Source organism: Rhinoderma darwinii, assembly GCF_050947455.1.
Source record: "Rhinoderma darwinii isolate aRhiDar2 chromosome 5 unlocalized genomic scaffold, aRhiDar2.hap1 SUPER_5_unloc_7, whole genome shotgun sequence".
Classification (NCBI taxonomy): Eukaryota; Metazoa; Chordata; class Amphibia; order Anura; family Rhinodermatidae; genus Rhinoderma; species Rhinoderma darwinii.
In genome coordinates, this window is record NW_027461820.1 from 786,206 (window position 1) to 798,899 (window position 12,694).

At 51.4% G+C, this 12,694-nt stretch overlaps 3 non-coding genes across 3 annotated transcripts; all 3 read left to right on the forward strand.

Moving 5' to 3' along the window:
• The first annotated feature begins 1,240 nt into the window (after positions 1-1,240).
• On the forward strand, positions 1,241-1,431 carry LOC142696583 (U2 spliceosomal RNA). The gene has a single exon (XR_012864465.1). It is a non-coding gene; the product is annotated as a U2 spliceosomal RNA (small nuclear RNA).
• Positions 1,432-2,716: 1,285 nt separating this feature from the next.
• Positions 2,717-2,907, forward strand: LOC142697123 (U2 spliceosomal RNA). Its single transcript, XR_012864948.1, has one exon. It is a non-coding gene; the product is annotated as a U2 spliceosomal RNA (small nuclear RNA).
• A 1,292-nt stretch (positions 2,908-4,199) lies between these two features.
• On the forward strand, positions 4,200-4,390 carry LOC142696616 (U2 spliceosomal RNA). Its single transcript, XR_012864492.1, has one exon. It is a non-coding gene; the product is annotated as a U2 spliceosomal RNA (small nuclear RNA).
• Positions 4,391-12,694: the final 8,304 nt, after the last annotated feature.

Consider the following 12,694-nt stretch of genomic DNA (forward strand, 5'->3'; position numbering starts at 1 on the left):
TCTGAAGGGATCTCCCCTTTTAATCCCATTATTTCAACACCTGTTGGACAATGCATGAGTGATAATGAGCTCATTGATTAAATGCAATTAATGAATAGATTGCCACCTCTTGTTGTGTGTCGTCTGTGTTTCTGTGTTTCCGGCATTTCACATTGGAACACCTCATTCACCTTCCTTGTCTTCTCTCCGCCCTCCCTTTTAGGTAAGTTAAAGAGCTGCACCTGAGCCAGCCACTGATTGATTGATTGATTGATTGATTGATTGATTGATTGATTGATTGATTGATTGATTGATTGATTGATGCAGCACAACAGTCAAATAGTGGAGTGGAGTAGGGGAACAGCAAACAGCCAATAAAGCAGCCCGCCCGCTCGCCTGCCCGCCACAATGGACCTACCTGTGTACACTAGATGGATGTGATGGAATGTACTGTCGTCCCTACATTTCAAGAAGAAGTAAGAATTGCAGTTGCAACAAAGCCTTGCTTGCCTACAAAGAGAGCAGCAATTTGGATTTGTTACTATGTTACCTAGAAGAATAACAAACTGTGCAAGGATGGAGGTTGTAGGAGCAAGGAGAAGTTGTCTGTAAAGTTGGTGGATGCCTATTTTCCATTTTGCAGTCCCTTGTCTCCCTCTTGTGGCCTCCTGGAGGCAACTAGCTGTGCAAAAAAAAGACAGCCTGGCGGCCGGCTGTTGCAGTGTTGCCCTCTCAGGCAACACTGAGTGACTGACTGAGCCTCACCGTCTTATATAAAGTTCAGACGGAACTTTGCACGTGTCATAGTGGAGCCCTCAGGATTCCAGAGCCAGCTTTCTGACATCATAATGGGGCCTCAGAGATAAAAGCCTGGGCCCAGGCAGTGTTGGTCAGTGCTGCTCAGCAGGCAGCACTGGACTGGACTGGATTACAGCTGATACAAGGTGTGAAGGAACAAGGGGTGGCTGTGGGCATGCACTTGCTGCCGCTGCCAGTGTTTATCTGCATGGCAGCAGGGCATTTGGGCGTTGCCAGGAAGGCGTTTTTATGTAGATTCCTCCTCTTTCAGCACTGCATTGTGGTGCAAGCAAAAGAAGCAAATCCTGTCTGGCTTCCTCTCCGGCCTTTATTCACCTCCCGTGTAGCTGTGAGTGTGTGAGCCTGCAGGGCCCCATGGAATTGCCTAGAAGTAGGCTGAATCGCTGCAAGGGCTGAACAGCAGTATCGGGCAGGCTCGGGCAACGCGCGGCCCGTTCGGGTTATCGCTTCTCGGCCTTTTGGCTAAGATCAAGTGTAGTATCTGTTCTTATCAGTTTAATATCTGATACGTCCCCTATCTGGGGACCATATATTAAATGGATTTTTAGAACAGGGAGATGGAAATAGAGCTTGCTCTGTCCACTCCACGCATTGACCTGGTATTGCAGTATTTCCAGGACCGGAGCACCCTTTCCTTATGTGTTGACTAAAAGCAGATTCCAAAAGTGTTTTTTGTCTTTGCTATTGTTTCTGTCTTTCTGAAGGGATCTCCCCTTTTAATCCCATTATTTCAACACCTGTTGGACAATGCATGAGTGATAATGAGCTCATTGATTAAATGCAATTAATGAATAGATTGCCACCTCTTGTTGTGTGTCGTCTGTGTTTCTGTGTTTCCGGCATTTCACATTGGAACACCTCATTCACCTTCCTTGTCTTCTCTCCGCCCTCCCTTTTAGGTAAGTTAAAGAGCTGCACCTGAGCCAGCCACTGATTGATTGATTGATTGATTGATTGATTGATTGATTGATTGATTGATGCAGCACAACAGTCAAATAGTGGAGTGGAGTAGGGGAACAGCAAACAGCCAATAAAGCAGCCCGCCCGCTCGCCTGCCCGCCACAATGGACCTACCTGTGTACACTAGATGGATGTGATGGAATGTACTGTCGTCCCTACATTTCAAGAAGAAGTAAGAATTGCAGTTGCAACAAAGCCTTGCTTGCCTACAAAGAGAGCAGCAATTTGGATTTGTTACTATGTTACCTAGAAGAATAACAAACTGTGCAAGGATGGAGGTTGTAGGAGCAAGGAGAAGTTGTCTGTAAAGTTGGTGGATGCCTATTTTCCATTTTGCAGTCCCTTGTCTCCCTCTTGTGGCCTCCTGGAGGCAACTAGTTGTGCAAAAAAAAAGACATCCTGGCGGCCGGCTGTTGCAGTGTTGCCCTCTCAGGCAACACTGAGTGACTGACTGAGCCTCACCGTCTTATATAAAGTTCAGACGGAACTTTGCACGTGTCATAGTGGAGCCCTCAGGATTCCAGAGCCAGCTTTCTGACATCATAATGGGGCCTCAGAGATAAAAGCCTGGGCCCAGGCAGTGTTGGTCAGTGCTGCTCAGCAGGCAGCACTGGACTGGACTGGATTACAGCTGATACAAGGTGTGAAGGAACAAGGGGTGGCTGTGGGCATGCACTTGCTGCCGCTGCCAGTGTTTATCTGCATGGCAGCAGGGCATTTGGGCGTTGCCAGGAAGGCGTTTTTATGTAGATTCCTCCTCTTTCAGCACTGCATTGTGGTGCAAGCAAAAGAAGCAAATCCTGTCTGGCTTCCTCTCCGGCCTTTATTCACCTCCCGTGTAGCTGTGAGTGTGTGAGCCTGCAGGGCCCCATGGAATTGCCTAGAAGTAGGCTGAATCGCTGCAAGGGCTGAACAGCAGTATCGGGCAGGCTCGGGCAACGCGCGGCCCGTTCGGGTTATCGCTTCTCGGCCTTTTGGCTAAGATCAAGTGTAGTATCTGTTCTTATCAGTTTAATATCTGATACGTCCCCTATCTGGGGACCATATATTAAATGGATTTTTAGAACAGGGAGATGGAAATAGAGCTTGCTCTGTCCACTCCACGCATTGACCTGGTATTGCAGTATTTCCAGGACCGGTGCACCCTTTCCTTATGTGTTGACTAAAAGCAGATTCCAAAAGTGTTTTTTGTCTTTGCTATTGTTTCTGTCTTTCTGAAGGGATCTCCCCTTTTAATCCCATTATTTCAACACCTGTTGGACAATGCATGAGTGATAATGAGCTCATTGATTAAATGCAATTAATGAATAGATTGCCACCTCTTGTTGTGTGTCGTCTGTGTTTCTGTGTTTCCGGCATTTCACATTGGAACACCTCATTCACCTTCCTTGTCTTCTCTCCGCCCTCCCTTTTAGGTAAGTTAAAGAGCTGCACCTGAGCCAGCCACTGATTGATTGATTGATTGATTGATTGATTGATTGATTGATTGATTGATTGATTGATGCAGCACAACAGTCAAATAGTGGAGTGGAGTAGGGGAACAGCAAACAGCCAATAAAGCAGCCCGCCCGCTCGCCTGCCCGCCACAATGGACCTACCTGTGTACACTAGATGGATGTGATGGAATGTACTGTCGTCCCTACATTTCAAGAAGAAGTAAGAATTGCAGTTGCAACAAAGCCTTGCTTGCCTACAAAGAGAGCAGCAATTTGGATTTGTTACTATGTTACCTAGAAGAATAACAAACTGTGCAAGGATGGAGGTTGTAGGAGCAAGGAGAAGTTGTCTGTAAAGTTGGTGGATGCCTATTTTCCATTTTGCAGTCCCTTGTCTCCCTCTTGTGGCCTCCTGGAGGCAACTAGCTGTGCAAAAAAAAGACAGCCTGGCGGCCGGCTGTTGCAGTGTTGCCCTCTCAGGCAACACTGAGTGACTGACTGAGCCTCACCGTCTTATATAAAGTTCAGACGGAACTTTGCACGTGTCATAGTGGAGCCCTCAGGATTCCAGAGCCAGCTTTCTGACATCATAATGGGGCCTCAGAGATAAAAGCCTGGGCCCAGGCAGTGTTGGTCAGTGCTGCTCAGCAGGCAGCACTGGACTGGACTGGATTACAGCTGATACAAGGTGTGAAGGAACAAGGGGTGGCTGTGGGCATGCACTTGCTGCCGCTGCCAGTGTTTATCTGCATGGCAGCAGGGCATTTGGGCGTTGCCAGGAAGGCGTTTTTATGTAGATTCCTCCTCTTTCAGCACTGCATTGTGGTGCAAGCAAAAGAAGCAAATCCTGTCTGGCTTCCTCTCCGGCCTTTATTCACCTCCCGTGTAGCTGTGAGTGTGTGAGCCTGCAGGGCCCCATGGAATTGCCTAGAAGTAGGCTGAATCGCTGCAAGGGCTGAACAGCAGTATCGGGCAGGCTCGGGCAACGCGCGGCCCGTTCGGGTTATCGCTTCTCGGCCTTTTGGCTAAGATCAAGTGTAGTATCTGTTCTTATCAGTTTAATATCTGATACGTCCCCTATCTGGGGACCATATATTAAATGGATTTTTAGAACAGGGAGATGGAAATAGAGCTTGCTCTGTCCACTCCACGCATTGACCTGGTATTGCAGTATTTCCATGACCTGCCTAGGTAGAGTCGTGTGTTAACCTTAAACCATACTATCCCCCACCCCCATTTAGTAACGACACATGACACCGAGGTTGGATGTGAAATGGCCACAGCAGCCGTTTATTAATTTCACAGTTTTATAAAAACAATTTAAATCCGAAACATTCGGATAACTAGTTAGGAATCCACCAGAGAATTCCTCCTAATAATTCACATGACCCAACATGGGTCAGAATCATAAATAACAATTAAACGTTAACATTAACCCGAGCAGAGGAAGTCCTTGAAGCCCCTTCAGATGTTCCTTTCAAGAACACACCGAATTAGCCATCTGCAAACCACTAATTACCTCCAGCCGTAAACCAGCTCGGAAGCACCGTTCACCTCTGCAGATGGCTCCAACCACTAGAAGTCCACTTCAAGGGGATAACACCCGTTGAAGCCCTCAAGTGATATACCGACCACTAGAAGTCCACTTCAAAGGGATAACACCCGATGAAGCCTTCAAGTGACATACCTTCTACCAGAAGACCACTTCAAAGGGATAACACCCGATGAAGTCTTCAACCATGTACCTTTTTTGGGGGACGCATACCCCCGATGCGACCCCCCCACCATTTTGTACTGACTGGCCTCAAGGACTCCCCCCGCCAGCTGCCATGACAACAGAACCTACTCCGGAAAAAAGAAAAACATGTTAAATAAACACACAAAATAAAACACAACGCTCATATACGGACGTACAGAAGACCTAAGGAGTAACAAAACAAGGGTGGGAGGGTGGGAGCTTTGCTTCTTGTGTATTACTCCTCCCGCTGCTTCCGGCTCAATGCCGAGAAACAGCGGGAAGCGCAGTAACGGCCCCCCCGTCCCCCCTAGCTCCTCCCCGTCCCTCCTTCAGCTCCTTCACCTTTCCCTCACCTCTTAACATTAACCCTTTCCCTACCAGGACGGTCATGTCGGCTTCCCTCAAGCCTGCAGCTGCGTCCAGCCTCTTCTTGACCTGCCTAGGTAGAGTCGTGTGTTAACCTTAAACCATACTATCCCCCACCCCCATTTAGTAACGACACATGACACCGAGGTTGGATGTGAAATGGCCACAGCAGCCGTTTATTAATTTCACAGTTTTATAAAAACAATTTAAATCCGAAACATTCGGATAACTAGTTAGGAATCCACCAGAGAATTCCTCCTAATAATTCACATGACCCAACATGGGTCAGAATCATAAATAACAATTAAACGTTAACATTAACCCGAGCAGAGGAAGTCCTTGAAGCCCCTTCAGATGTTCCTTTCAAGAACACACCGAATTAGCCATCTGCAAACCACTAATTACCTCCAGCCGTAAACCAGCTCGGAAGCACCGTTCACCTCTGCAGATGGCTCCAACCACTAGAAGTCCACTTCAAGGGGATAACACCCGTTGAAGCCCTCAAGTGATATACCGACCACTAGAAGTCCACTTCAAAGGGATAACACCCGATGAAGCCTTCAAGTGACATACCTTCTACCAGAAGACCACTTCAAAGGGATAACACCCGATGAAGTCTTCAACCATGTACCTTTTTTGGGGGACGCATACCCCCGATGCGACCCCCCCACCATTTTGTACTGACTGGCCTCAAGGACTCCCCCCGCCAGCTGCCATGACAACAGAACCTACTCCGGAAAAAAGAAAAACATGTTAAATAAACACACAAAATAAAACACAACGCTCATATACGGACGTACAGAAGACCTAAGGAGTAACAAAACAAGGGTGGGAGGGTGGGAGCTTTGCTTCTTGTGTATTACTCCTCCCGCTGCTTCCGGCTCAATGCCGAGAAACAGCGGGAAGCGCAGTAACGGCCCCCCCGTCCCCCCTAGCTCCTCCCCGTCCCTCCTTCAGCTCCTTCACCTTTCCCTCACCTCTTAACATTAACCCTTTCCCTACCAGGACGGTCATGTCGGCTTCCCTCAAGCCTGCAGCTGCGTCCAGCCTCTTCTTGACCTGCCTAGGTAGAGTCGTGTGTTAACCTTAAACCATACTATCCCCCACCCCCATTTAGTAACGACACATGACACCGAGGTTGGATGTGAAATGGCCACAGCAGCCGTTTATTAATTTCACAGTTTTATAAAAACAATTTAAATCCGAAACATTCGGATAACTAGTTAGGAATCCACCAGAGAATTCCTCCTAATAATTCACATGACCCAACATGGGTCAGAATCATAAATAACAATTAAACGTTAACATTAACCCGAGCAGAGGAAGTCCTTGAAGCCCCTTCAGATGTTCCTTTCAAGAACACACCGAATTAGCCATCTGCAAACCACTAATTACCTCCAGCCGTAAACCAGCTCGGAAGCACTGTTCACCTCTGCAGATGGCTCCAACCACTAGAAGTCCACTTCAAGGGGATAACACCCGTTGAAGCCCTCAAGTGATATACCGACCACTAGAAGTCCACTTCAAAGGGATAACACCCGATGAAGCCTTCAAGTGACATACCTTCTACCAGAAGACCACTTCAAAGGGATAACACCCGATGAAGTCTTCAACCATGTACCTTTTTTGGGGGACGCATACCCCCGATGCGACCCCCCCACCATTTTGTACTGACTGGCCTCAAGGACTCCCCCCGCCACCGCGAAACAGGCCTTGACCACCTTAAGCCTGTGAGTTCCTCCACACCACCACCGCCCTTTCTATGCCTTCTGCTATAGCCAAGCTCCAAATATCAATGGCAACCTCGGTCAGATGAACCCCGTCACTCCTCCAGAAATTCCCCAATCCTGACTCCAAATCCCTATGCCTCACGCAAATGCCCCCGTTCTTTGCCACAAAACGGGACACCGCCCGGTTAACTTTTATCCGAGCCTTATTGACTCTCTCCACCGATCTAGCTAACCGCCAATGCTTCCTTGGGACTATGTCCGACCACACTACCACCAACTTGGGATAAGATACCCACAAACACAACAAATCATGTTTGATATCCCGCACCAACTCACGAAAAGGGCGGACTCCTAAGTCATTCCCACCCACGTGCAACACTAAAACCTCCGGAACCCTATCAAGCCGCACATATGTCTGGAATTCCGCCAACACCCTGTTCCACGACATACCTCTAAACCCCAGCCAATGCACAACCGCATCCTGTCGCGGAATGCGCAACTGGCGACCATCCGGGCGGACGTCCGCCCTCAAAGCCCCCCAGTGCACGTACGAATGACCCATCAACCACACCAGACAAGGAGGCGAATCTGAAACGGAAAACACAGTTAGGCACCACCATATAACATTTGCAAGCATAAACAACAAAATTACAACATATGGGGGCGGACATAGGACTTAAACCTTTTTGACTCCCAACGACCAATACGCCTCACCCCCTCATCATCCAACCCCCAGCGCCCTGCTTCCGTTGCTGCGCCAATCCGGAAGGAATGAGATGAATATGAGCCTGCCGCAACCCCAACCGCCGTCAAACATTTTTTAAAAACAGCTCCAAACTGAAACCTGGACAAGAACGACCCGTCCACATGACGTAACAAAGGCAAATCTGGAGACCCCCTGTTTTTTGTAAAACCCCGCATGCACTCTACTGGGCACATGACCGACCCCGGGAGAGCGAACAAAACTATCAGTTTTCCCTTCCCTAATTGGTCAGTTTTTGATCTACGCAACCATACCTCCAACCGATCTGCAAAAAGGCTCACCTCCCCAGATCTCAGCCCCCCTGCCTGTTTAGTACTTGGCGACACCAACTCACCTATTCTAAATGCTCCGAAGAACGCCAACGAGAAAGCCAACCGAAACAAATCTATTTCATCTGAAGAACGACATACCGATGCCAATGAACCGCCCAACAAGCCCAGCAAAGCAAACGACACCGGCCTTCTACTATCCGCCTCCACCCTACCTCTGCGCAACCCCTTCAAAGCCTGCGATACCAGAAATTCCTTCGATACATCCCGCAAGCCCCGCAACTTAAGCCCAAACGCCACCGCGGATATAAACCGGTTCACCTTCGCTACTGAAAACCCCCCCTCCCAGGCATCCCCTAACCAATACAAAAGTGCCACCAACCTGTCTCTATCCGTATTAACATCACCCAACTCTCTTACCCACTCCTCCCACTGCCTCCAACAAGCAGCATAAGCCCTCCACGTCGTGCGCGCCAAAGACCTTTGTAACAGCTGCTCTACGGGACCGATACCAGATCCCATAGATGATCCGGACACGCCAAACCGAGACGTTCCGCTCCCGGGGCCAATTGCCGAAACCGGTCCCACTGCGAGCGAGAAAGAGCATCAGCAACACAATTCCGTACACCCGGGACATGCACCGCCACCACCCACGCGTTCAGCGACAAACACACCAACACTAAATGTCGCAACAATTGAACTACCGGAGGAGAGGACGCCGTGATGTTATTAATGGCAAGCACCACCCCCATGTTGTCGCAGTAAAAACGGACCTTCTTATCCCTGAGCCTGTCCCCCCAAATGGTAGCCGCCACCACGATGGGAAACAGCTCGAGCAGGGCCAGATTCCGCGTCAATCCACTGGACACCCAGCTAGCCGGCCATTGACCTGCGCACCACGGACCTCCCCCGTAAGCTCCAAAGCCACCCGCCCCAGCCGCATCCGTGAAAATATTCAGATCACTCGTATCCTGCGCTGGGGCCATCCATAGCGAGCGACCATTGTACTGGCCCAAGAAGTCATCCCAAACCTGAAGATCAGCTCGGTGCTCCTCCTTGAGCCTCACAAAATGATGCGGCGCCCGCAGTCCCGCCGTTGCCGCCGCCAACCTTCTACCAAACACCCTCCCCATCGGCATAATCCGGCAGGCGAAATTCAACTTCCCCAGCAGCGACTGAAGCTCCCTCAGCGACATTTTCTTCCTTCTACAAGCCCGTCGCACCTCCAGCCTCAAAGAACCCAGCTTATCCGCCGGGAGCCGACACTCCATTGCCACCGAGTCAATTTCGATTCCCAAGAAACAAATCGTCGCTACCGGGCCCTCCGTTTTTTCCGGCGCCAAAGGGATCCCAAAATCCCTCGCCACCTTCTGCAGGGCATGAAGCAAGTTACCGCAAACCGGCGAACCCCCCGGGCCAACGCACAAAAAATCATCTAAGTAATGGATCAACGAATCGACCCCGGATACTCCCCTCGTTACCCACTCCACGAAGCTACTAAACGCCTCGAAGTATGCACAAGAAAGAGAACACCCCATCGGAAGGCACCGATCCACGTAAAAGGCCCCATTCCAAAAACAACCCAACAGCCGTTGGCTTTCTGGATGCACCGGCAACAACCTGAACGCCGCCTCGATGTCGGTTTTTGCTAGCAGCGCCCCCGGACCCGCAGCCCGCACTAACCCCACCGCCTTATCGAATGAGGTATAAACTACGGAACACAACTCGTGATCAATCCCGTCATTTACCGACGAACCTTTGGGATACGATAAATGCTGAATCAAACGAAACTTTCCGGGCTCGCGTTTAGGGACAATACCCAAAGGGGACACAACTAAATCTTTCACCGGCGACTCCACAAATGGCCCCGACATGCGCCCCAACGAAACTTCTTTTAACAACTTTTCCGACACGACTTCCGCATGCAAGTAAGCCGATTTTAAATTTCTCCGCGTAACCGGAACCTCATAAGGAGGCGGAGGAATAACAAAACCAACACTAAACCCTTCATAAAGCAACTTAGCTGCCGCCCTATCCGGATACTCATTTAGATAAGGGGCCATCCTTTCCACCCTCACCGGCGACACCCCCTTGACCAGCCCCGTGCTGGTTCCCGGACCTCTTTTTCCGCAGACATTTTGCCGCCCCGTGTGATGCCCCATTACACTCGGAGCACACGTGCTTGAACTTGCACGTGGCCCCGAACTTGCACTGGCCTTCATTGAATTGCCAGCAAAACCCCGCCTTTCCCCCGCCGCTTGGTCCACTCTGACTAGTCTGGCCTCCCTGGCCACCGCTCCCGGGAAAGGGCTGCCTAACCGGAGCCGTAACCCGTAACCAGAGAGCAATATCCTTCTGGTCCCACCGAATCGCCGGCCGAACCGCCTTCCGCTGACGGAATTGCTCATCATATCGCAGCCACGCCTGACCCCCATACGCCCTATGAGCCTCCCCAATAGCATCAAAATAACAAAATAACGCCGAACAATTTTCCGGCGCCTTTTCCCCTATCACACTAGCCAATATGGCGAACGCCTGCGACCAATTAACGAACGTCTGCGGGATAAGCCTATACCGCCGCCGTTCCTCCTCGTCCTTTTTACTCTCATCCCGCTTGCTCTTATCCAAATTGAATTTAGCCAGCGGCAAGAGAGAAAAAATTTCAACATATTCATCTTTCCAGATCCGATCACGCACCTCCTGCTTTAAATGCGCCCCCAACGGACCCTCAAAACAAACATACACCTCCCCCCGAGCACGATCGTCCATGCGCACTCGATCGCCGTCCTTCTGTGCCTCAGTCTGCACCGACACCGCGACCGCCTCTCTAACCGCCACCACAGGACGCGCCTGCAACGATCCCACTTCCCTGGGGCCTTCCCAAACTACCGCAGGGGACACTTCCGTTACTACCGGCGCCGCGGCCCTATCCAGGCGCCCCACCAGCTCCCGTAAGCAACCCACTAAATCTGCCAAACCCGCTCCGTCGCGTCCGCCCGCGCCACTACCGGCCCCCGATGCTATGCTAGCAGCCCCCCCGCCGACACCCGACATAAAAATCGCTGGATAAGACAATAATGGAGTTATACACTCACCGGGCTGCACAGGCGCTGTGTTCCCGTCAGCCGGACCATCCTGACCTCGACGATAGACGTCCAGTTCACCTTCCTCCAGTTCTTCTCTCGCCGACGACTGTCCCTCCCAACGACCTCTTCGGAAAGGGGATGAGGACGCGCTGACCGATGGGCCGGCAACCTGCCGCCCGACCGCCGGGACCCAGACTTCCGACCGGACCTGTTGCCTCGACGTCGCTGCAGATCTAGTCGTCCGTCTAGACGATCCTGACGAAGCCTGCCCCCTGGCCGGAACATCACCATGCGGGGCGGCCGTACCTTGCTCTCGACATCTTCCATCTGATGGGGGAGGGGTGACAGGGAGCCCGGCCTGCGACTCCCTGCTTACCGCCGGACCCCGTCGCGGCCTGGGATTCCTGCCAGGACGCAGGGCCTGGGAAGGGGCGGTCCTCCCAGCTGCCTGGCCTGCAGCGTCCGGGATCGGGCTCCCTCTGCGACGCCGTGTCCGCGGGACTACCTCCGGACTCAGGCGCTCTGGAGGTCGGGACCGCCGAGAGGGACGGGTCGACACAGCCTGCATCGCCGTCACCCCTGCTACCGCTCTCTGCCTGCCCAGCGCAGGAGCGGTTGTTGCCGACTCCCCCCCCGCCGCCATAGCCATGCTCGTAGGGGGGCCGGGGGAGGGGAGCCTGTCCCTTACAACAGACCCCGAACGCCGTGCCCGACGTGGCGAAACGGCGTCCGGGATCCGCGTTAATGCAGCCACGGTCTCCTCCAGCCATCCGGGACCGTGGTGCACAGCAGCGGCACGCAGCCGCTCTAAAATCAGGGCCTCTGCCATACTAAAAAGCCGGGCAACGGGGAGCTTTGCTTCTTGTGTATTACTCCTCCCGCTGCTTCCGGCTCAATGCCGAGAAACAGCGGGAAGCGCAGTAACGGCCCCCCCGTCCCCCCTAGCTCCTCCCCGTCCCTCCTTCAGCTCCTTCACCTTTCCCTCACCTCTTAACATTAACCCTTTCCCTACCAGGACGGTCATGTCGGCTTCCCTCAAGCCTGCAGCTGCGTCCAGCCTCTTCTGGACCGGTGCACCCTTTCCTTATGTGTTGACTAAAAGCAGATTCCAAAAGTGTTTTTTGTCTTTGCTATTGTTTCTGTCTTTCTGAAGGGATCTCCCCTTTTAATCCCATTATTTCAACACCTGTTGGACAATGCATGAGTGATAATGAGCTCATTGATTAAATGCAATTAATGAATAGATTGCCACCTCTTGTTGTGTGTCGTCTGTGTTTCTGTGTTTCCGGCATTTCACATTGGAACACCTCATTCACCTTCCTTGTCTTCTCTCCGCCCTCCCTTTTAGGTAAGTTAAAGAGCTGCACCTGAGCCAGCCACTGATTGATTGATTGATTGATTGATTGATTGATTGATTGATGCAGCACAACAGTCAAATAGTGGAGTGGAGTAGGGGAACAGCAAACAGCCAATAAAGCAGCCCGCCCGCTCGCCTGCCCGCCACAATGGACCTACCTGTGTACACTAGATGGATGTGATGGAATGTAC